The sequence below is a fragment of the Cervus canadensis genome, chromosome 3 (assembly GCF_019320065.1).
Source record: "Cervus canadensis isolate Bull #8, Minnesota chromosome 3, ASM1932006v1, whole genome shotgun sequence".
Classification (NCBI taxonomy): domain Eukaryota; kingdom Metazoa; phylum Chordata; class Mammalia; order Artiodactyla; family Cervidae; genus Cervus; species Cervus canadensis.
In genome coordinates, this window is record NC_057388.1 from 24,865,931 (window position 1) to 24,882,838 (window position 16,908).

The 16,908-nt window shown below is 36.7% G+C and overlaps 1 protein-coding gene and 1 pseudogene across 7 annotated transcripts in view; one reads left to right on the forward strand and one right to left on the reverse strand.

Moving 5' to 3' along the window:
* Positions 1-16,908, forward strand: part of HDAC9 (histone deacetylase 9) — a 980,387-nt gene that overhangs the window by 108,120 nt on the left and 855,359 nt on the right. The window lies entirely within an intron of this gene.
* LOC122439019 lies at positions 5,065-5,182 on the reverse strand (annotated as a pseudogene).

The window sequence follows — 16,908 nt, forward strand, 5'->3', positions numbered from 1 at the left end:
CTAGCTAGCATATTAAAAAGCAGAGACATTACTTTGCCAACAAAGTTCCGTCTAGTCAAGGCTATGGTTTTTCCAGTAGTCATGTATGGATGTGAGAGTTGGACTATAAAGAAAGCTGAGCACCGAAGAATTGATGCTTTTGAACTGTGGTGTTGGAGAAGACTCTTGAGAGTCCCTTGGACTGCAAGGAGATCCAACCAGTCCATCCTAAAGGAGATCAGTCCTGGGTGTTCATTGGAAGGACTGATGTTGAAGCTGAACCTCTAATACTTTGGCCATACTGATGGGAAGATACTGATGCAAAGAGCTGACTCATGTGAAAAGACCCTGATGCTGGGAAAGATTGAGGGCAAGAGGAGAAGGGGACGACAGAGGATGAGATGGTTGGATGGCATCCCTGACTCAACGGACATGAGTTGGCTAAACTCTGGGAGTTGGTGATGGACAGGGAGGCCTGACGTGCTACGGTTCATTGGGTCTCAAAGAATAGGACACTACTGAGCGATTGACCTGAACTGAATTGCTTCAAGTGCTGTATTGGTTTTTGTTGTACAACAATACAGATCTTTCATAATTATATATATATGTATATCTCCCCTCCCTCTTGAGCCTCCCGCCTTCCTCTCATCCCATCTCTCTAGGTTGTCTTAGAGCACCAGGCTGGGCTCCCTTTGTTAAACAGCAGCTTCCCGCTAGTGACCATTTCACAAGTGATAGTGTAGAGATGTCAGTGGTAGTTTCTCAATTCGTCTTACCCTCTGCTTCCCCTGCTGTTTCCACAGTTCCATTCTCTATGTCTGCATCTCCAATTCTTCCCTATAAATAGGTTCATCAGTAATATTTTTCTGGATTCCATATATGTGTGTTAATATACAATGTATTTTTTTTATCTTTCTGACTGGCTTCACTCTGTATAACAGGCTCTAGGTTCATTTGCCTCACTACAGCAGACTTAAATTCATTCCTGTTATGGCTGAGTCATATTCTGTTGTATGTATATATCACATCTTCTTTAGCCATTCATCTGTTGTTGGGCATTTAGGTGCTTCCATGTCCTAGCTATTGTCAGTGGTGCTGCAGTGAATATTGGGATGCATGTGTCTTTTCGAATTATAGTTTTCTCAGGCTATTTTCCAGGAGTGGGATTGCTGGGTCATATGGTAGTTTTCTTCCTGTTTTTTAAGAAATCTCCACATTGTTCTCCATAGTGGCTGTATCAACTTACATTCCCACCAACAGGGCAGGAGGGCTTTCTCCTTTCTCCTTTTCTCCACGTCCTCTCCAGCATTAATTGTAGATTTTTTTGATGATGGCCATCCTGACTGATATGAGGTGATACAGTATTGTATTTTTGATTTGCATTTCTCTAGTGATGAGAGATGTTGAGCATTTTTTCATATGTTTACTGGCCATCTATATGTCTTCTTTGGAGAAATATCCATTTAGGTCTTCTGCACACTTTTTGATTGAGTTGTTTGTTTTTCTGATATTGAGCTATTTGAGCTGCTTGTGCATTTTGGAGATTAATCCTTTATCAGTTGCTTTAAAACACACAGGCCATGGTATTTTTTTATAGCTGCTTGAGCAGAGTAAGATAGGTTTTTACTAAATTTCTTACTAACTCTTAGGATTATGTTCTATAATTTATATTTTTGTTTAGGATTCCAATATTTAATGTACTACTTGATACCTAGGACTGAATAAATCACTGTTGAATACAACTTAGCTATAAAATGATAAATTAGTCCTCGTGTTCTTATCATCATTTGCAACCTCTTTTGATCACTTTCCCCACCACACATACACAAAAAACCATGATGGTTTGGACAAATAGGGTAAAGTAAAAACTTACAACTTGATCAAAAGGCTTATAGGAGAAACTGTGTGTCTACTGTGAGATTGGGTATGAAATGGAAGGAATTTAAGTTCTGCCTCTGCTTTTTATTAGCTGTGTGGACGAAAAAGTGTTACCTAACTTAACCTGCTTAGTTTCTTTACCAAATAATCTTTACAAACCTTTTTGAGCATTTGATGAAGTCATGTAATAAAGAAATGTGAGGTTTTCTGAGTAATTTTATCATCCAGTGCTATTATTGAAATATGTTTACACTCTCAATTCCTAAAAGAAAATTTTTAGACTAACCTAGAGAACTCTCCTTTGACTATCTTTCTTTGTTCCAAATATATTTCCTTGTGGCAGGAAGTGATAAAAACACATGGCACAGACAACTAGTGACTGAAGAGGAAATTAATGGTGTTTGTTTTCCCTCCAGTATTTGTAGTTCAAAAATTAAAAATAAAAATATGTCTTGCCAAGTTTGGAAAATACACAGAATGCTTTGATTATAGGATTACAATGGACCTAATTTTTTGACATTAATATTTCTCTGATATTTATCAATTGAAGTGCTTTTTAAACTTAAAACTTGGATCCTTTACATTTTATTTTCTAAACTAAAAACTATAATATAAATTAAAATATTTATTTTTATAATTTACTATAAATTATAAAAATATACGTATAATTTATAAGTTATTATAAAAAACATATTTCTTCTTTGCCCTGTAGACTTAGGAACCAAGAGAAGATTTATAATAAAGCGTTTTGAAATAATTGACAAGCACAAATGATACTGTTAGTTTTCCATGTCAAGATTGTAATGCCTTTGATCAGATAATATTTTAGGTGGATTTTAAGCTATGATGAGATGTAAACAAGGCTTTTTCCCACCTATATACTGAGAAAACTCCAATTGTGATTGAGAAGATTATTTTACTCAAAGCAAGCTCGTTTTTCACCAGATATTCCTGCACACCCGCTAGTTTGGGACATTACTAAAGATGGTGGAAAGGTGGTGGGATGAGGTGGGGGTGCTGTGGCAGAAGGCAGCCATTTAAGAAAATCTACAAAAGTGACAATAGATGCTATTATAGAAAGTCAAAATATCCTTATGTGAGGGAACAAATTCTATAATTTGGAAGGGAGAATGCAACTACTTTGAAATATATTTTATGTAATTAAAATCAAGATCAATGTGGTTTGCTTCCACTCCATGAGTATTATTTTGGCTTTTGGCTTCTTTAGCTGTTGCCTGATGGCTTACAAAGATTCTTTACTCACTTCTTTGTGAGTAAAAGGGAGTGCCTTTGGTAGGTGTTTAATTTTTTATTGCAGAATCCCTGTTGCTTGCTTCTGCTGTCAGGCTTGGTGATATTCATGCACCCTGAAAAAATCACTTTTAAAGCTTTTTGAGTGGAAAGGATCATGAGTGTTTACTGTGAAGAAGAAGGGAAGGCAAAGATTTGTAGAGATTATATCATTTCACTCGGGAATTGGCTTTGGAAAGTTCATTGAGGAACTAGTATTTGGGAGTGGTAGATATTTTTTAATTGCTTCTAAGTAAAAATCATGGTTTTCCATTTAATAAGCTGGAAAGAAATCATCTAGTCCAGTGTTTTCCAAACATCATGTAATGAACTATTAGTGAGCCTTGAGATCCACTGAGTGGTCACAGTTAAACAGTGAGATAGGATAAAACACATGACACCATACCAGAGTGCATCCACTTTGGAAGATTTAAGGGTTAATTTCTATATGTGTATAAATAAGCACATTTCTCTATATGTATAAATATTCTGCATTTAATATGAAATGTCTTTTTTAGTATGAGTAGCACTTGTAGAAGCTTGAAAGCAATTGATTGAGTCTTCCCATTTTTCAGATGAGGAAACTGAAAGAGACTGACTCCCAGTTTTTTTGAGTGGGTCTTCTTGAGGTAGCTTGTCTATCAACAGGTCTCTCTCTCATTAGAATTTTTTTGATCACCCATGCATCCTCTACATTCCCTGCCTTATAATTTAAAATTTCTGTGTTTTTGTTAAAAGGAGTTAAGTCGAAGAAGCTGATTCTGGGGAGATGAGTCTTCACTGAGCCTCTGAGCAGCTGGCTGTGGGGTGCTGGTACTTGTGATGCCCAGTGGGAAAAAAAAGAGCCTTTCTTTATTGACAAGGCCAGTTATTTTTTCATAGGTTCAATCAGGTGGAAAGTTGGAACAATAACCTGATAGATTTCATCAGCAGATGCAGGTAATCTTTATTAGCTTCTACCACTTGTTTCAGTTCAGTTTCATAAATACTTATTGAGCTCTTGCTTTGTGGCAGATATTTTGCCAGCCACTTACCTTCTCCTCTGTGAAAAATAAATATTCCAACAAATTGATCCCTCACTTTGCTTGTGGGATAACCCTTTGAATTTACCAAAGTATGAGATAGTTTGAAATTGTTTGCCAAAGATAATAGAGATACAGGTCCATGTTTTATAACACAGTATGCCACTTTGGAACTCTGGTATGCTTTATTTGGAAGTGTTCTGGCATCTTGAACTCAACCTTTCAGTCATTAGGAAGTCATACAGTGATCAAGTTCATGTAGAATTTTTTTTTTCTATCTTACTTTCATAACACATTGATTTTTATTGAACTTTCTCCCTGTTGCTATTTACAAAGTGTCAGTTCTACATTAAGAGCTGATGGAGGTTTTTAAAAAATTTTTCTCTGACGATCGGAGAATCAAGGCAGAAGAACCAAGGGGGACCCCTGTCTGGATGCCATGTGGAATTTTGTCCTTCCCAAGCTGTTTCTGTTTTTTTGTTTGCCTTTCTGTGTGGCAGTTCCTGAAGGTAGTGTTCTGTTTTCTGTCTTTCCTTCTTTTGTTTTTAAAATGGTTGTGCAAAGTGAATTACTTGGTTTAGTTTGGTTATTAGTTGAATATTGGCCACACAAGTCATTTCCTGAGGCAGTTACGCATCAGGGAGCAGTGCCCAGATGGCAACATGAGCCTGCTTTTCCTTGATGGCTGTCAGTACAAAGCAGGATACCCATTAAGTTCAGGGCAGTGGAGGGAGATGGATGGATCACCAGAGCCTGATCTTGTCGATGGAGAGAGAAGAGTACTTCTTTTGATTTTCAAGTTCTCAGTCTTTAAAGCCTCTAGTAATGTAAGAGACAGAGCAGCTATCACCAATATCCATCTTCAGAACTTTTCCATCACCCTAAAGTAAAAAGAAAAAACCCATGGTTATATGACATGAATTGGGTGGCTGTGATTAACCATGTATGTGTTGTGCAGGTCTGAGGACCTTTCATCCCCAAGACAGTTGTTGAGCTTTTCTTTCATACAACACTAGAAAAACTTCTTGAATGATATCATCACCTAGTTGTTTTCTGGATCCAAAGCTTCCTTGATTATTGCCACTTCACTTAAGAGATATATTCCTATATTAATATTAACAGACAGAAGTCTTTTCTCATATGACCACCTTACTGAGCAAGTTCTATTTTGTGTCTTTTAGTTCTTCCACTTTCTATTTAATCTACTGGTGTTTGATGTTTTTCTTGCCTGCCAGTGCGGTATTTCCAGCAGTGCTTGGAAATTAATTTTCTATTTGAATAGACAATTCCAGGAAACTATCTATTAAGGTTATAGAAGGCAAGGAGAATGCTGTTTTACAACTTTTTTCTGGTATTCTTCACATTATAAGGGGAGGAAAAAGGTAAAAGTTCATGATTGGCAGGTTATTTTTTTGCTTTTAACTAATACTATTTAATTTAAGAAACTTTGCCACTGGTTGCAAAAGTGATTGATGACAGAATGTGTATGGCACTGAAAAGATATAATAAAATTATTCTAAATGGATCTTCCATGCACTCTGAAACCTTTTTTGGATGAGAGATCCTTTTGTATATCTGACTGGTTCTTTCTGTGGAATCTCAAAATCTAAGATCGATAGAATCTTATCTAAAATCCTAGGGGCCAGGTGTGTTTTGGAACTGAGAATTTATAAGATTTAAAAATGGTGTAGTATGGAGCATCTACTCAGTGTTACATGTCATGTCATCTTCAATGGGATCTGGGATAGTTCCTCGTAATAAAAACAATATTTCTGCAGTGAAATTCATAGATATTAATGCTAAATGAGATAAAGACAATAAACAGCTATATGTCTTTCTAGGCCAGTTGTTGTTGCTAGATGCATTTGGATTTATTGCCAAGTAAATTACAGAAAATCTGTTTTTTAGGATCATGGGTAAGGAACTAAACAGAATTTTACCTATACTTTATGGACTTCAGCTCCCTTGGTTAGAAGTGGCTTGGCTCCATCTTCAACCATACCTGGTTTTCCTTGGCCCCACTCAAGTTGTGGGCTTAGCATTCTCAGTATTATAGACATTTTTCTTCTGAGGCTGTACCTGATATTCAGTTATTCTTCTACTGAATTTAATCTCTTGTTTTTCAGCCATTCTTTGCTTGGGTTCTGATTCTTTATAGTAGTATATTTGCCATTTTTGTAAATTTCTCATTTTATATATATATATATGTTGGTAATATTTCATTGTGTGTGTGTATATATATATGTATATATATATATATATGCATGTATGTATGTATGTACATATATATAGGGCTTCCCAGGTGACTCAGTGGTAAAGAATCTGCCCACCAGTGCAGGCGATGTGGGTTTGATCCCTGGGTCAAGAAGATTCCCTTGGAGGAAGAAATGGCAACCCACTCCAGTACTCTTGCCTAGGAAATCCCGTGGACAGAGGAGCCAGTGGGCTACAGTCTGTGGGGTCAAAAAGAGTCGGATGCAACTTAGCAGCTAAACAACAAGAATTAGGAAAGCTTCAAAAAGGAGTTGAAGCTGGAGACAAATCTTAACAGAGAGAGAGGATTGGTTTAGGTGGAGTAGAGTGCACCGTACTTTCCAGAGAAAGAGAGTATGTTGAGTAGAGAAAGGGTGCTGATGAGTGAAAAACATACTTTAACTGTTGGCCACTTATAATGTAGGTTCTGATTTAGGAGGGTGATGAAAGAAATGGGTCAGTAAGCCAGGTAGGGCTGTATTACATAGAACAATATATTATAAGGAAAAGAATTGGTTATATTTGGTGTAAGATGCCATTGTGAGTTAAGGAATAGAACAAGAATGATATGATGAAAACAACATTTTAGGAAATAATTGTATCCATTAGTGCACCCGGTGCTCTCTGAACTAAAGAATGGGAGGAGCTGGTTTACATCCTTGTGCTGGAAACCAGTAGAAGATCATAGGACCTGAACTGAGATAATGGTAGTGAGAATGAGGATGGGAAAAGAATGTGAGACTTTTGAAGAGTAAAACCATAGTGTGATGGTTAATTTTTTGCATCAATTTGACTGGGCCACTGGGTGTCAGTATATTTGATCCAGCATTATTCTGGGTGTTTCTCTGAGTATGTTTTTGGGCAAGATTAAAATTTGAATCTGTAGACTGAGTAAAGCAGATTGAACCTTTGTAATGTGAGTGGGCCTCATCCAGCTTGTTAAGGCCTGAGTAGAACAAAAGTCTCACCTTCCCAGAATGAGAGAGTTTTCTGCCTGATGGCCTTCACACTGGCACCTTGGTTCTTGCTGGTTTGTTATCACCCTACTATCCAAAGGTCTGTCTAGTCAAAGCTGTGGTTTTTCCAGTAGTCGTGTATAGATGTGGGAGTTGGACTATAAAGAAAGCTGAGCACTGAAGAATTGATGCTTTTGAACTGTGGTGTTGGAGAAGACTCTTGAGAGTCCCTTGGACAGCAAGGAGATACAGCCAGTCCATTCTAAAGGAAATCAGTCCTGGGTGTTCATTGGAAGGACTGATGTTGAAGCTGAAAGTCCAATACTTTGGCCACCTGATGTGAAGAACTGACTCATTTGAAAAGACCCTGATGCTGGAAAAGATTAAAAGCAGGAGGAGAAGGGAACAACAGAGGATGAGATGGTTGGATGGCATCCCCGACTCAATGGACATGAGTTTGAGTAAACTCTGGGAGTTGGTGATGGACAGGGAGGCCTGGCGTGCTGCAGTCCATGGGGTCGCAAAGAGTCAGACATGACTGAGCGACTGAACTAAACTGAACTGAACTAGCCTTGATACACAAACTGGGACATCAGTCAACTCTCTGCAGATTTTGGACTTGCTAGCCCCCAAATGGTGTGAACCAATATCTTATCATAAATCTTTGCTTTTCTGGAGAACCCTGACTAATACACACAGGATATGGAGACTGGCTAAATATAGGAGCCACAGATGAGTTAAAGATGACTTAAAATTTGGGACTAAGAATTCTGGAGAATAATAACTGCAGTAATAGAAATGGGGAAATTGAAAATGGGAAGTCGGTTTTGAGGGAGGATTTGTTTGGTTTTGGTTTAGTTGACTCTGCAGTGAAATTGGAGATTTGAGTTAAGTTGTTTTGAATGGCTGCAGTAAGATAGGCAGCTATGTTGGTTAGTCTGGGTGTGGCATCTTGGAATCATCTGCAAGTGGGAGAACAGGAGTCTCTTGAGAGAGCAGAGTCCACAGGGCAGTGAGATAGAGGAGCGGAGGGCAAGGGTTTGAGTCTGTTCAGGAAGGAATTATGGGGCTGGCGGAGAAAGCTGAGTCAGTACACAGAAAACTAGCTGCTGACGGAGCCCTCGCTCTTGACGTTGGTTTGTCTGTCTCCTGCACTAGAATGGGAGTCCCACAAGGGCAGATGTTTACCCGCTCCTGTTTCCCCAGCTTCAAATGTTGTTTTTTAGATACTCAAGATCTCTGGACATCGCTTTTGTGGTGGTGGTTTTTTTTTTTTTCCACTTTGAAAATGCCGAAACAGGAATTAAGAATCTTTGCTCTAGTCTTGACTTGGCAGTTAAGCAGATATATAGAGTCATGCTTCACCTCTTAATTCCTGGAACTTTAATTATTTTTCCTAAAAATGTAAAGATTGGCTTAATAATTTTCAAGATTCCTTACAGATGAATAATACCGAGGAGAATATCTGTATGTCAGAAAGTTTGTTCTAAACTGCAGAGGTAGCATTGAGTAAATTCAGAAAATAAAATTTATAGCTAATCTTCATCATCTCTTTTTTTAAAAGTTTTTATTAATTTAGTATGAGTCAAAATATTGTAATATATATGAAGCAAATCAAAGTTTTTATATAATGTCTAAAAAGTAGCTTTGGATCAAAAAAAATTTCTTCCTAAATATTAAAGATATGACTAAAAAACATTTTTTTTACAGTAAGCCTAACTACTTTTATAGTCAAAATGAATCAAGCTGTTAAACAAAAACTCAGGAAAAAAATATAAGCAGCATTTTTCTTAAATTCCAAATGCTGTAAAGAAATTTTAGTTTTCATGGAATTTTTATTCCTATTGCAAAGACTTTTTACTTTTAATATTTTCTTAAAGAATCAGCTTATGAAATTAAAAAAAAATAGGAATCACTGATGAAAATGATCCTGTGTGTTTACTGTATTTTATTCAAAGTTATATCGCACCTCCTCATATGTTTCTTGATCTATATTAACATCAGACAATCTCACAATACCTGTTTTTAATTTACTTTGGAAGAATACTTTCTGTTCTGAATGGCACATCTCTTTAAGGTATATTCAATATCAGTTTTGGGTATTTGATCAATGTGTTATAGTTAAATTGTAGTCCATGCCCTTTAACAATTTTTTCTGGTTGTATAATTTGAAGTATTGTGAATTTATAAAAGCAGTTTGGAGAAAATATGACATCTCTACTTTAAAAATGTACAACATGGATGTTAATATACTTGACACAAAAACTATTGAATAGTTAGGGAATAAATGGCATAAACTTTAATCTGAATTCATTAAAAAACAACATTTTCTTTATTAAATGGAACTTCTTGAGTCCCCAGAATGTTTATTGTGTGTTAGATATTGTTTTATCATTCTAATTGTCTGCCTTCTTTCTGTTATACAAACACACTGTCTGTGGTCATTCTTGCTCAGTTACCATCTACAACATACAACTTCCATTTGGAAATAATCTGTCTTTAATAACGTCCTGATGTTGTTTTTTGTGTCTTTTAATGTCTCTTTTACTTGCTTTAAGGCTCCTTAATTAAGGATAATTAACAGTTAAGAATTCTCTCGGAAAATAAACAGTGTTGTAATAGCAGTCTGATATGTACTTTTCTGATACAGTTCCTCTATTCACAAAGTAAAATCTAGAAATATTATTTATTTGCAATTGTAATACTTTAAAATTATTTTTACTTCCCACAGATCCCAACTTTCTGGATTTTGTGTGAAGGCGAGTAATTAATCCTTGAATTAATTTTAATTTTGTGTCTATCTGTATCCAAATTTAATCGTTCATGTTGGTCAAGGGGCATCCTAGTTCAGTTTGTATTGTGTATCAGGCACAAGGATCTACTTTTACTGTGTGCAGTCAGATTTATAGGAGATTAAAAAATAAAATCTACTTATTCAGTAACATAAAAAAGCATTAGTGAAACTCATGACATCTTTGTTCCATTTATAAGTCACACTAATGACTACTTTGCTTCTCAATAATTTTCCATTTGTAACATTTTATACCTGGATACACACATGTAATGCAATTGAACAAGAAAACAATTATCTGTCTGGTGGAAATAATGTACTTATCTCATTGAAGCAATTGACTTGTTTAAAAATTCACAGAAGTTCTAGTTCTGCTCAGACTGTGGTTACCTATAATTTGTAAGGAATTTCCAGGAAGAATTAAAACCCTCTGGTAGAATGGGATCAGCAACTGAATCCATTGGTTGTGAGTGATAAATTCTCATGCAGAATCTCTCATAGACACCTCTGCTTGGAACCATTTTGGATTTGAAAGCTTTTTTCAATAATCTCTGAGTTTTGGCTGGATCGCTGGAAAACTGCACTTCAAAGGCTGTATCTTCCAGTGAAAGCTTCATGTTGGTTCTATGTCAGCGGAACGTTTTAGCACTTTTTGGCCTGGCTGTAATGTTTCTTGGCATTTTCTGAGGCGTTTGGCCCATCATGTCTATAGGATCACACTGGATTCAGTATAAACTGTAAAAGCTGTAATTCATCTGCAAGCTAATTTGGGATTTTATTGAGTTTTGGTAATGGACCAACACCATTGGGCAGTCGAGGATTCACTATTTTTAAGAATATGTCTGAGGGCACATTCATTTTAAAAATAATACAGAGTGACTACTTTTCCTTTAGCTCAGTACTTCTTGTTCTTGTATCTGATCTTTTCAGAGGTTAGTGTCCTATTTTAATTCCTTGTTATAATTTTTTCCCTCCTCAGCAGTTTCTAAAGCCACTGCAGATCTTCAGCATTTTCTTCTTTCTTAAAGGGGGATTGCTTTGGCTCTTGGCTGACTTGTCTGGTGATGTGGGACTGATACGGGCTTTCATTTTTTTCCTTTAAAGGTGCTGCTAAAGGTAGTCAATTTTAGCTACAACATCATAGAATGTTGGTGCCTTAGGACCCTAGAGATGGTTTGGTCCAGTCCTGTCATTTTAAACGGAGGGGACCATGCCCAGTTCCTGTCACAGGAAGCTGTGGCACTTCAGGCTGGAACTCCTGACCCCCTTGTAGCAGAGCCAGGCTGTTGAAGCCCCAGGGACTGCTTAAAGATATGTCCCCATTCCCTGTCTCAGATTTGTATCTTTAGGTAGTTTTCCTTAATGCTTTTAAAATTTAATTTGCCATGCTTCATATTAGTTTGGAAAACCAGCCAAAATTTTTGTTTTGTATTTGTTTGGTATTCCAGAGTATAAGCAAATATAGGAAAGAGGACAGGTTCAGAGTAACTGCCTAATAATTACAAACAAAATCACTGTGGATGGTGATTGCAGCCATGAAATTAAAAGATACTTGCTCCTTGGAAGGAAAGTTATGGCCAACCTAGATAGCACATTAAAAAGCAGAGACATTACTTTGCCAACAATGGTCCATCTAGTCAAGGCTATGGTTTTTCCAATACTCATGTATGGATGTGAGAGTTGGACTATAAAGAAAGCTGAGTGCTGAAGAATTGATGCTTTTGAACTGTGGTGTTGGAGAAGACTCTTGAGAGTTGGACTGCAAGGAGATCCAACCAGTCCATCCTAAATGAGATCAGTCCTGGGTGTTCATTGGGGGGGCTGATATTGAAGCTGAAACTCCAATACTTTGGCCACCTTATGTGAAGAACTGACTCATTGGAAAAGACCCTGATGCTGGGAAAGATTGAGGGCAGGAGGAGAAGGGGACCACAGAGGATGAGATGGTTGGATGGCATCACCGACACAATGGACGTGGGTTTGGGTGGACTCCGGGAGTTGGTGATGGACAGGGAGGCCTGGCATGCTGCAGTTCATGGGGTCGCAAAGAGTCGGACACGACTGAGTGCCTGAGCGGAACTGAATTATGAACAATGTGGAGTTTTAGAACATATCATAGACCCAAGGCTGAACCTGGCTTCCTGTGCCTCTCCCAAACCCCTATTGAACTTAGCAACTGAGTCATAGATGGAAAGTGTGGAACTAACTGCATGTCCCCATCCAACTCCCATGAACGGCCACCCTCAGGGAGGAGTGCCTCTGAGAGATCCCAAGAGCCAGGACGCTCCTGCCAGGATCCTGTCCAGGACTGTGGCCAATCAGAGCAGCTCCGCCCCACCCATCAGAAGCAGTTCCTTTCAAGTAGCTTGCCTTCTGGTGTCTTTTGTCTTTTTTTTTTTTTTAATCCTCTTGTTTTACCACCAGTGTCCTGATACCAGTGTCATTTACATTTTTCCCCCGAAAGATGAGTTATGTTCCCATTATTCTCCTGCATAGAGTTGAGAAAGCCAGGGTAGTGAAGTCATCCTAGGCAACTGATTATTTACAATTGAGGAAAATAAATGAGAATTAAGCAGCTGGTAATGAGACCTTGTCCATGTACTCAGAATACTTCACAATAACAGGAAATGAATAATTTCTCTATCATCTCATAACCAGGCCCTTTCTCTTCTTCTGACATGTTTAAGAAGAATCTCTTCTATTTGCTATCTTTGTTGAAACTCTAGACCCCTGCCAGCACCCACCATTATATTTTAATATATATATTCCAGTTATCTACAAGAAGATTCAAATGATTTTATTTGTTTTGTTTTTGTGTTCCTCTGGGCCTGAATTAAGTAAAATTTCAGGTCGTAGAACTCTCTTGGAATTTTTAATTGATTTTTCATTTTATGTAGATAGGTTTCTACGGTTTCACTTTTTTTTTTTCCCTCAAGATAGTTTTTAATGAATATATTGTTTCTTTACCTTCTACATTAGGTCTTTAAGATGGTAACCTATGACAACCCAGAGAACATATAATAGTTTCCTTCCTAAAAGGGGATATTTTTTTTCCCTTAGGATTTCTTGCCTTGTGAAGCATGTTGCATCATTGTGCAGATACTTGTTTTTAACTCAGAGGTGAATTAAATATAATTTAAAATCTGAATGTTCTGGTACTCATGCCTTTTCCCTCAACTATTATGTTTACTAGTCATTTATTTCTATTTAGTAGGTTCAAGCCCATTTAGAGAAAGAAATACTGAATTACAGAAATGTAAATCTAAGTTTTGATGTTTTATCATATTAAAATTTAGGATGTTCCAATATCGTTCTTGGAATCAGAATCATCTTTAAGATGAATTGTTTCTGAAGACATGATATAGCTGATGTCTCTTGAATCGTCACGTTGTTTTTGCTTAAGGTGCATGTAAGGATCTGTTACAGTGTAAACTAGCAGATGACACGTGGGAAACAGCATGTACACAGCAGAAGGTGCCTAGGCGTGGAGTCTGCTGGAGACCGTGGGCTCCAGATACCTGGGTGGAAGCTCAGTTCCAACACCAACTTTTGTGATCTTTAACATTCAGTTTGCTCATCTGCACAGTGGGCATACTGACTTAAATGGTATCTGCCTCGAAAGTTCTTATAAAGAATTAAATGGATTAATATACATAAAGCATTTTAAAAGTGTCTAAAATATCATATGTGCTCTATAAATGTTGGCTGTTACACAGTCTTTCCATTCCTAAGTGGGTTAATGGATCAAGGTTCATCTGTATTTTTAAGTGTTTTTCTCAGTATACTATTATTTGGGAAAACCGGACTTTTTCTGAGGTGTTCCTGGGCTTTTTTATTTAAATTGTTTTTAATTGGAGGGTCATTGCTTTACAATGTTGTGTGAGATTCTGCTGCACAGTGAAGTGAATCTGCTCTAGGTACACACATGTCCCCTTCTTCTTGAGCCTCACTTCTAAGCACCCCCTACCCCACCCTCCTGACGCCCGACCCCTGTAGATCATTACAGAGCACTGAGCTGAACTCACCGTGTTATACTGGAGCTTCCCACTAGCTATGTATTTTAAACTTGGCAGTGTGTATATTCCAGTGCTACTCTCTCAATTCATCCCACCCTCTCCTTCCCCTACTGTGCCCATAAGTTCGTTCTTTTTTTTTTTTTTTTAATTTTTTATTTTATTTATTTATTTATTAGTTGGAGGCTAATTACTTCACAACATTTCAGTGGGTTTTGTCATACATTGATATGAATCAGCCATAGATTTACACGTATTCCCCATCCCGATCCCCCCTCCCACCTCCCTCTCCACCCGATTCCTCTGGGTCTTCCCAGTGCACCAGGCCCGAGCACTTGTCTCATGCATCCCACCTGGGCTGGGGATCTGTTTCACCATAGATAGTATACATGCTGTTCTTTTGAAACATCCCACCCTCACCTTCTCCCACAGAGTTCAAAAGTCTGTTCTGTATTTCTGTGTCTCTTTTTCTGTTTTGCATATAGGGTTATCGTTACCATCTTTCTAAATTCCATATATATGTGTTAGTATGCTGTAATGTTCTTTATCTTTCTGGCTTACTTCACTCTGTATAATGGGCTCCAGTTTCATCCATCTCATTAGGACTGATTCAAATGAATTCTTTTTAACAGCTGAGTAATATTCCATGGTGTATATGTACCACAGCTTCCTTATCCATTCATCTGCTGATGGGCATCTAGGTTGTTCAGTGTCTGTGTCTCTATTCCTGCCCTGCAAATAGATTCATCAGTACCATTTTTCTAGATTCCATATGTACACATTGATATCTTGGCTTTATTTTTTAAAATGAATTATGCATCAAAGATTATGAGCCTTAATTTTATATAATTTAACACTAATAATTAACCTTGACTTTTTGGTTGTGTGAAATTATTTGATGATTTCAGACAATGTATTTCTCACTATTGAACTGTATATATGTATTAGCTTCATCAGTGTTGTTGATTTTGACACTGAAATTGTCCCATATTCACAGTAGCTCACATTAGAAGGGAACTATTGAGACAGCAATTCTCTGCCTATTGACAGATCTCAACAAGCATAAAATAGTTGGGTGTTTTAGAGGAATGTAGGATAATATAATACTTAGGGCCATAATACCACAAATAGAACATTTCATAATCTAATATATATGTGTCTGTGTAGGGAGTATTATGTAGGCATGCAAATTTCAGAAATATTGAAGAAGTTCTGAGTGAGCCTAAAAGTTTTACTTTAGTTTTATGTTAATTAACATAAATACTAGGAAAATAATTAGAATCACAGATTATGTTCAATGCCTAAAGATATATGTTTGACAACTTTTAATTTTCTTTCTTCCCACACACCACTTCCTCATTTGTTTCTGGCACACCAGATGTGTCTCAACACAGTGGCTGATCGGGTAGAGTTGTATGAACAGCCGTGATTGTGGCATAACAAATTTTCTCATTTTGGTTACATTAATGAAATTTTAAGTAGAAGAAGGATTATTTTGCAGATATTGTTATACAGATATAAGGGGTAGCCTGCCTTTTTTCCAAATCTCTGCATCAGTGTTCCTTTTTAAAATGTTAAAGTTTGTGTCCATGTGGTGAATGTACACAAAAGCTGATTGTAATCTTGTTTTTCTTAGACAGGGAAGGGCTACTTCGAGGCACAGGAATGAAGAGGGACGATTGGTGGGGAAAAGTGTTGGGGGGGGAGCTAGTCACAAGGAAAGGTTTCTAAATAATATTCTTTTTTCTATTTTCCAATTTTTTTGAATAAACCAATTAACTTGCTGTTTTTTAGCTTAAAATTAGCTTTAATTTTTGATCTCCATGGAGAAAATAGTTTCCATAGGCAAGTATTTATAATTTTGTCTTTTGTTTATTTAATACTAATTTTCTTCTTATTATCAGCCTTTTCTCAATTTAAATACCTGGATAAGTACTACATCCCATAAATTATAATTTCTTTCAAAGGAATTAATTTTGTTTTTAGCTTTGGCCTCATATGTGGTCCTTCTGTATATCCCTAATTTTGAAAACCTACTAATAATTTATTTAATAACTTTTCTCTCAGTTTTAAATTATAGAATAAAAAATATTACAATTAGAAAGAAACTGTGCCTTAACATATTAACTTGTTTATTTTGTCTGTTTTCTTTTAGTTTCAGATCTTATTCAGTTTCAGTTTATATTGCCCTTTACATGTATTATACTCTTTAATGAGTGATTTTTCAAGAGCAGTTGTTTGATCATCTAGTTTACTTAATCATTCCCTGATGTTAAAGATTTAGACATAACATTTGCTACTATAAATTACATCACCACAAAAATCTTTTTGAAAATGTCTTTCTTTCCTTCCTTCTTCCTTCCCTCCCTCTCTTCCTTCCTTCCTTTTAGGAGTTATTTACTCATTTTAAACTTTCTGGCCTGTTATTGTCAGGTTAAAGATTTTGAATATTTTATGGATCAAAGAATGTGATTATTAAAATACAGCTTTTGAAGTGCTTTGTCAAATTGCTTTCTAGTGTAAATTGCCAACAGTGATGTATGGTTTTATCTGTTTTACTTGTCTAAGAACCTGACAATATTGGAGATTGTTTCTTAGAGTTTTTGTATTTATTAGTTAAATGAAAAGTAGCACTTCACTGTTGTTTTAATTTGCATTGCTTTGATAAATAAAATGCTTGAATGTTCTTTTTTTGTTAAGTGTGCTTATTAATTTGATTTCCCCTT